This window comes from Corythoichthys intestinalis, chromosome 8, assembly GCF_030265065.1.
Source record: "Corythoichthys intestinalis isolate RoL2023-P3 chromosome 8, ASM3026506v1, whole genome shotgun sequence".
Taxonomy (NCBI): domain Eukaryota; kingdom Metazoa; phylum Chordata; class Actinopteri; order Syngnathiformes; family Syngnathidae; genus Corythoichthys; species Corythoichthys intestinalis.
In genome coordinates this window covers 32,315,607-32,324,304 of record NC_080402.1, presented here as the reverse complement: position 1 = coordinate 32,324,304, position 8,698 = coordinate 32,315,607, and the positions used below count along the sequence as shown (strand labels likewise).

The window sequence follows — 8,698 nt, the reverse complement described above, 5'->3', positions numbered from 1 at the left end:
ACGTTGAAATTTACTAAGATATAAAGTAACTTTTAGGGAAGAAAAGAAGGAGAGAAGTAGGAAACAAATGTCTTTAGAAGTAATAAGGAAGGAAAAAAGTAAGGAAAGTAAAACTGCAGGAAGGAAGAAAGCAAGGACAAAGGAATGAAGATAGAAAGTGACTTTAGTGTCCAAAAAAAACGTTCTAAAATGCTTAGAAAATATAGGAAACATAACATGCTCTGAAAGTGATTCTGAAACTTTTTAAAATGCGTACCACCTCGGAAAGTGTTGTGGGTTCTCAACTTTTCCCCCTTATGTGCGACAACGGCGCTGCTGTAGGGGACTCAATGGCACTTTTTTCAGCGTCCTGCTATTACCTGTACAATGTAAAGTCTCATGCAAAGCGCGCGGGAACACCAAACTTCACATACTGCTGTGAGACCGAATCAAAGGCAGGCCCTGTTAGGTTTTGTGTTGGTTCCCTCCTAGTGTGTCCCTGTGATTGCCCGTTGATTTCACCTGTTGTACCTGCTCCTAGTGTATCCTCCAATCTGCATCCTTCTGTGTCACCCACCTGTTCTTCGTTGTCTCGTTACCCCTTGTCTGTGTGTGTATATAAGCTTCCAATTTCTTTTCACTCCTTGTTGCATCATTGTCAGTGTCCATGTGCACGTCAGCGTCTTTTCCCAGCAGTTTTCTCCGTCAAAGCCCTTGTGTTCCTCGAAATAAGTTTTTGATATCAAGCCTTTGTTAGTGACCTGAGTTTTGTTTGTTTCTGTGTTTTTTGGATCCCCACAATATTGGTTGATACTTTGTTTTTTGTTAGCTTTAATTAAATCAATTTTCCACTGCCGGTCTACCTCACTGCTTTCTTTTCCCTGCACTTGGGTCCACACTACCCACGAAGCTTGACAGCCCAGGGGCGTCACTAGGTTTTAAGGACAAGGGGGCATATTCCCCAGGAGATGACCAGGATGTAAGTGAATGTAGAGTACAAGCACAAAACTTCACAAACAGCTAACAAAGACTGATAATTAATTCATTATTATTGTTCTTGTTTAAGTCTATTTTCTAATACAGTAGAACAACCAGAAAAAAAATGGTTACAATAGCAAGTTACTTGGTCGTTGAAAGCATTAAAGAATGCCGTCGTCATAGCGTTTTTAAGAATGGCAAATTGGTCTATAACTCTGCTCTGATTCCTAAAGGTCAATAAAGGTGGTGGAGTGATTAATATTAGTGTATTATAGTTAGGGCTATCAAACGATTAAAATTTTTAATGGAGTTAATCTCAGTTAAAAAATGAATTAATCGTAATTAATTGCAATTCAAACATCTATAAAATATGCCATATTTTTCTGTAAATTATTGTTGGAATGGAAAGATAAGACACAAGACTGATATATACATTCGACATACTGTACATAAATACTGTATTTGTTTATTATAACAATAAATCAACAAGATGGCATTAACATTATTAACATTCTGTTAAAGCGATCCATGGATAGAAAGACTTGTAATTCTTAAAAAATAAATGTTAGTACAAGTTATAGAAATTTTATTTTGAAACCTCTCTTAATGTTTTCGTTTTAATAAAATTTGTAAAATTTTCAAACAAAAAATAAACTAGTAGCTCGCCATTGTTGATGTCAATAATTACACAATGCTCATGGTGCTGAAACCCATAAAATCAGTCGCACGCAAGCGCCAGCAGAGGGCGACAAAACACCAAAAAACACAAGTAACAAGTGGACATGACACTGTGCTGTCATTTTAATCAGTTTGAGCGGGGCATGTGCGTTAAATGCGTCAAATATTTTAACGTGATTAATTTAAAAAATTAATTACTGCCCGTTAACGCGATAATTTTGACAGCCCCAATTATAGTGTGTTATATAAACTATCCACTGATGTTAATCATATGTGATTGAGCTCAGCTCCTGTACTCATCTAAGTATATGTAATGTGCGAAGCACAGCTGATACTTCAGAAGGAAGTCAGCCTAAAGATAGTGGTAAAAAGAGTCCACTCTAAACTCTATAAACAACCAAGACCTTCACAATGCTTTCTGGACTAATAAGCTAGCAGCAGCTAAGTAGCAGCGTTATTTATTTATTTATTTTTTTATTTGTCAAACACGGAGCAGTTGGTTGATTAATTATTAATTAATTAACTGTTACTGCCAGGAGTGATAAATACTCACTTTTTTGGAAAACCTTCTTATGTCCATCCTTCATCCATCTATTCATGCTCTGCTCTATCCAGACAGCTGGCAAAATCAGACAATTCGCCTTTCATTTAACCAAATTGTAGAAACATGCCGCTTCACATCCTCAGTAACGGTAACAGCGTTGAAAAGATGACAAAAGTAATTAATTAGATTACTCACTACTGAAAACAGACAAACAAAACCCCAAAAAATGCCGTTATACTTTTACGCTGGCCCGGTACTGACTTCGAGCAAGGTCACAGAGAAAACGTGGCGTGGATTTTCAGTGATGTGGGCATTCTCTATATCAGGGGTCTCCAACCTTTTTTTGCACCACAGACCGGTGTTATTTGAGTCTTTTTTTCTACGGACCGGTATTCTGACAAATTTTGCAACCTGTCAAAAATTGCAACGGTGCGGTTCTGCGCATGCGTGTAACGTTAAACATAGCCGCAAAATGCGCAAATGCAGCGATTTCAAAGTAAACACTACAAACTTTCTTGAGTGTCCTTGAGCAAGACACTGAACCCCACATTGCTCCTGGTGCTGCGTCACCAGTAGGTGGATGGCGAGATAATGTAAAGCGCTTTGAGCGCCTTGAAAGGTGGAAAAAGTGCTATATAAGTATAACACCATTTACCATTTGAAAGAAAGGAATATTACGTTTGATCATGGAAGGACTTGTAGAAAAGTTCTCCTCAGATACATCCTGCCATGTAAGCTGCACACAACAACTTCACACCGCTCTCGCCATTAACGACTTCGCCTTGTCGTTACACATTAATTAAAAAGCCCGCTTCACAAAGATACGATGTCGGAAATTGTAGCAAGGTTTTCAATGCTCTTGTAGCGATGTCAGGATATTCCAGAATGACTTTAATCCAGAACCTCGGTAGAGTTGTTGTCTCAAATGTACGTTTAATAAGGTCGCCGTCAGTTGCGATCTCTACAACTTGATCTTAGTGTTGCACAGACACGCTCGAATCACTCGGTTTATTTACAAACGGGTCACGAATCCACTCCTTCGCAGTTCGTGGGTCTTCGAGGTTGTAGGCTCGTCAGGTGCCCTTTTCGCCATAAAAATATATCCAAAGACTCTGTTTTCCAGTCATCGCTCGTGTGGGGGCTAATTATTTCCGGGAACAAATGTGCTGCGCCCGCGGCCTAGCAATATGTTATTATGGAGGACAAGTGCACATAGATATACTATATACACAAACAAGATGTTCTGCTAGCCATCCAATCAATGGATTTCTATGACGATTCAAATCTATCCCATAGTATTATATCTAGAGTAGACAGGGATATTGGTGTGTTAAGCAGGGGCACAGGGTTAATTCTGCCAGAATGCGGTCGTTATTAAATTATCATTTCTGTGCGGCCCGGTAGCAAATGCGCCACGGACCGGTACCGGTCCGCGGCCCGGCAGATGGGGACCCCTGCTCTATATGAACAAGTGGGATTGATTGGATAATTACGCACTAAAGGGGCTCTCTACCCTACTCTATGAAGTGAGGGGAAACTGACAGATATATGATTATATTTAAGTTAATAATAATAAGTTATATGATTATTGATTTAAACAAATTTTCTGTAAACTTCATAGTGAATATGTCAGTATTTTTTTGTATATGGCGGAAAACACGGACAAGGCTGAAAAAGCAGTTTCTGCTCTTGCACCCCTCTTTAAAATTAACTGCTGTATTTTAAGCCAAAAGAACTGCTGTGTTTGATAGAACAATATGTCTGTATGCTGCCATAGCAGATTCATGGCGCATTAAGCCCCCAAACTTTTATATTTGTCTGTTTTACCCTGGAAACCCCCGTTTAAAGACGTCGCGCAACCGTTTTTGTTTCAAACCAGCCATAAAACGAAGGTAATTAATTATATTTATTATTTGAAACGTCTGTCATTTTTAGGTTGGAATCGTTAATTGAGGTCTAATATTTTGTTTAAAAAAAGAAAAAAAGGCTCGCATATTTTAAATTTTTAAACAAATTACGTCACAATGAAAAAAATTGGCGTCTGTAAAAAAGTCATGGATATCTACCTCATAATTATCGCTTAATTGTATTTATTTCGTTACTGTCACATTTTCCCCAATATTTTAGATGATAAAGAATCGATCCAAACAAAGAAAAAAAAATATTCAAAAGGGTAAGTATATGAAAAAGAACATCTCGACCATACCTTGATGTCTGCGATTTCTGCATCGCGACCTTTATTATATTACCGTGTTTCACCCATAATATCCGCCAAAAATCCGGCTGTGGTCATTCACAGCTGTGTCTTTACACTCGGTGATACATGCTACATGAGTTTCTGGATCGAAAAGAGGTAAATACGCGAAAATATCTCGTTAAAGTCATGGCGTTTTTAATTCTGCTCTCGCGTGCTCTCACCTCCAGTTAGGGTTCTGCTGTTTAAAAAAAAAAGTTTTCTTTTTTTAAAAATGCCCTGCTTTTCAAAATTTTTCTTCCCCCAGAAAATTGAGATTTTAAGCTTTCCAATGATGTATCATATGGAGGACCAAAGCTGCCAAAATTAAAAATAAAAGTAATTAAAAATAAATCAATAAAAGGCAAAATATAAACGACTATAAATACAAAATAAGAATTAAGATACAAAAACTAAAAATAAATCCAAAAATAAATATGGAAATAAATAGCTAATTAAATAAAAGTAAAAATAAAAATGAATATATATACAAAAATAAGAAATTACATTAAAAATGTAAGAATAAATACAAAAATAAATGTGGAAATAAATACAAAAATAAATATATTGATTGAAATAAATGTCAATCAATAAATAAAAGCGCTTTGCCTTATATTTACTTATTTCATTGTCAGCGCCAACTTGCAAGTGGAAATGTAATTCAAATGAGGGGGTGTTCCTAAGGGTGCCATGGGTTGAACTATTCGCTTATTGGTTGATCGACATTCGATTTCTGAAATTTACTAGCCATGCCTGCAACAGATGACAGAACGTGGGTCTGAAAGTCAGGGAAACAGCCGACCTAGTTTAGTAGTCCTACTTGGTGAGAAGTGAGAGAATATGCATTATCCACCGCCGAATGTCAAAGCATGGTATAAGGTGAGTTTGTATGACAGTGGCATATTTTAAAATGAAAACTTGGTTATTCGTACGGCATGCTGCACTCTCTATGTATATCTGACTGCTACTGGTATCAAAGCTACTTGTAACTGCTCCAGTGTAGCTTAGCAGAAGTTACAACTAAGTTCTCATGAAAGCAAACGATATTCCTGCTCACCATAACATTGTTTTTAGAGTCTCTGACTTGAATAATTCCACTGACATCGCAACGTTGGATGCTGGGTGATTACAGGCAGGGATCCCAGGATCTCATCCAAATTCTGGGTTCAGAATGATGCAAGGACGTCTCAGGTTCCGACGTACAAAGGTTCAGAGTAAGTGAATGTCATTAATAATTTGACTTGGACTATAGGGTTAAACAATTTTGTTATTTCAAGTCCTGTTTAAACACTAGAAATTACTTCTTCAGCTTTTATGCAATGCAACTTTTTAAATTGCAACTTGTTTTCCTGTTTTTTCATGGAGGACTTCGTGTGCAAGAATCCATGCCACGTCTGGATCCACCGGGAATTGTCCGCACACTACAACTACAAACTGTTCGCCGTAGATATTCTGTGCCAGCCCCCAACAGTCAAAGGCATAGCTATGGCAACCATTAAGTCATAAATTAAAGCTCTATATTGGGGGACTCGGAAGGAAGTACAAAAATATATTAAGACCATATTTTTTTCACCCATTTTGGAAAGATAAACCCATATACAGTATAATATAGACCATTTTAAATTAAGTTTAAATATTTCATGCTTTTATTATTTATTACGCGCTAGGAATCTAATTCATTTAGATTTGGAGTGCTTTCGCTGCCAGCCTCTCCCAGTCAAAAATTGATTGGATGTCAAGCGGTGTCAATGGCAGCCAATGAGTTAAATGTTGATGTTTATGGCTTGCAAAAATGAGAAACCCTAAAGTTTTATGTCTCAGAATTAAGAAAAAAAAATTCTGGGCCCTGCAACACATTGTCTGTTATTGCAGAAATGTTGGTATAGTTTTAGTTGCCACTTCTGGGAGATGATTGGATGAAATTTTACCCATCAAAATCTAATTATGAGGTGTGGCACGCCCTCTTTGCTTGTTGGCTCTTTGAAAATGGCTTAACAAGTTCAACTTCAAAAGGGATAATGTAAAGTGCACATTTCTAATCAAAAACATAACATTAAAAAAAAACAATAATAGCATGAAATATCCCTGACCAAAAAAGTTAAATAAAATTGTATAAATGCGAACACTTTCACAGTCTAGGGCTAGGCACATACAGATGAGGCTAATCAATAACTAAATTTGCCATATACGATGTGTGCATGTTTAGTTATATTTTAGGACTAGTTGGTTCAACTTTAAATTACATATTTGCAGTTTTATGTGATGGTCCACATGGTCATCACCCCCATGTCGATGTCAGTCCCAGAAGTGCAGCTGCGACAGGCCTCGACTCCTGAAGAAATTCAGCAGATGTCAGAATTTTCTAATGTATTGAATGTCTACAACGAGACTATCCATCCTGCGTCACAAATATTTGGACTTGTTTTAAATGACAGCATAGAATGTTGGTTGTCGTTGATGTGACAGTACCTCAATAATGTGAAGAAATAATAAAGGCAATGATTGTTTTTCTGCAAAGTAATATTTTATTGATGACCAGTGTAATACAATACAAATGATAAACAGGCAATTGATGTACAAAAAAGGACTTCCAGCACAACTAACTCGTTCATCAAAAAAATTGTCCACCGAACACCAACATGAGCCACTTAAGGTCAGTAACTTTTTCCCCTAATACTGGCCAACTGCTCACCATCAGCATTCCCTGAAATGTAAATTTATTGCGTCTTCGGGGAGCTTAAGGGTAAAAAAAAAAAAAAAAGCACGTAGATAAGTGAGGACGAGAGATGTCTTATTGTTGAGGAACGACACCCCACCCTTCCTCAGAAGTATCTAGAAGAAAATAGATGACAACGGCAAAATGGTATAATAGATTAGCTATGAAAGCATTAAACGAGACACCAGCCGGTGCAAACAGTCTCCCGGAGCACCACACGAACTTGAATGTGTGAATTTTGCTTCACTAAATTGCGCTAACGCTAAACTATTCCTTGTGAGTTTAATGTTGTTAGCAGCTTTATCCATGTCCCGCCTTGCCTCCCCTTCCTGAGACCCAATGCAAGGTATTAGCTTATGGAAGATTATATAGATACAACATACCTCAACTGGACTTAAGTAAAAAGTTTTTTTTAAAAACACACACCAAATTACCAATTTAATACGTACCTTGTCCTCATCCAACCGATTGCCAGCATCCCGGCCTTCTCGTCTCGTCCCATTATTTTACGAAGCAAGCAAGCAGCAGGAAGGCAGACATTACTTCGTCGATCGAGAGGATCACTGAACTGGCATGTCGATCAACCAATGGGTGAATAGTTCAACACATGTAGTACCGCCCCCTCATTTGAATAACATTTCCACTTGAACGTTGGCACTGACAATGAAATAAGTAAATATATGGCAAAGCGTTTTTATTTATTGATTGACATTTATTTCAATCAATATATTTATTTTTGTATTTATTTCCACATTTATTTTTGTATTTATTCTTACATTTTTAATGTAATTTCTTATTTTTGTATATATATTCATTTTTATTTCTACTTTTATTTAATTAGCTACTTATTTCCAAATTTATTTTTGTATTTATATTTAATTTTTGTATCATATTTCTTATTTTTGTATTTATTTTCGTTTTTATTTTGCTTTTTATTGATTGACTTATTTTTATTTTTATTTTGAATTTTGGCAGCTTTGGTCCTCCATAGTATCACACATGCATATCGCACAATTTTGAAAGTTCGCCAAATTGTGGGTCTCAGAGCGGAATTTCAAGTCACCTGAGTGTTTTCCGCTATATATATATTCTAAATAAAACAACACTAAAGTATTTTGGGGGGCTGAGCAGACCTGACTCCACTAATCTTTCAAAAAAGAGTTTTGGTTTTATTAGTTCTTTTTTCAAAAACAAGTACTGTACATGACAATACACCGTGCACTCTTAGATTTTTTACATAAAACCGTCAATTATCGTAACTGCATGCCATGATTGGTTGAGAACTACAAATTGACTACAACCGACAGCATTCTGATTATGTCACATCTGTGCTTCTATTAGAGATCGACCAATATGGGTTTTTCAGGACCGATACCGATAGTAATTATTAGTCATTAGATGGGCGGATACTAATTAATGTAGCCAATAAGTGTAAAAATTGGTGTAAAAAAAGTAAATAATGCAAACACTGAACTTAATTGAAATGCCCTTTCCTCTCACTCTCCAGTGTGTGTGTGAGGACAATGTCTTCTTCAGAGGCTCTGCTGCTTGGGGGGTGGTGTGGTTCAGT

The 8,698-nt window shown here is 36.8% G+C and overlaps 1 long non-coding RNA gene across 2 annotated transcripts; it reads left to right on the top strand.

Moving 5' to 3' along the window:
• Window positions 1–4,715: 4,715 nt before the first annotated feature.
• Window positions 4,716–8,087, top strand: LOC130919952 (uncharacterized). 2 transcript variants are annotated; one of them, XR_009064052.1, is made up of 3 exons: window positions 4,716–5,291; window positions 5,487–5,626; window positions 5,778–8,087. It is a non-coding gene; the product is annotated as an uncharacterized LOC130919952 (long non-coding RNA). The 2 variants fall into 2 exon arrangements; XR_009064051.1 differs by having other exon boundaries at window positions 5,127–5,291; window positions 5,549–5,626.
• The last annotated feature ends 611 nt before the right edge of the window (window positions 8,088–8,698 follow it).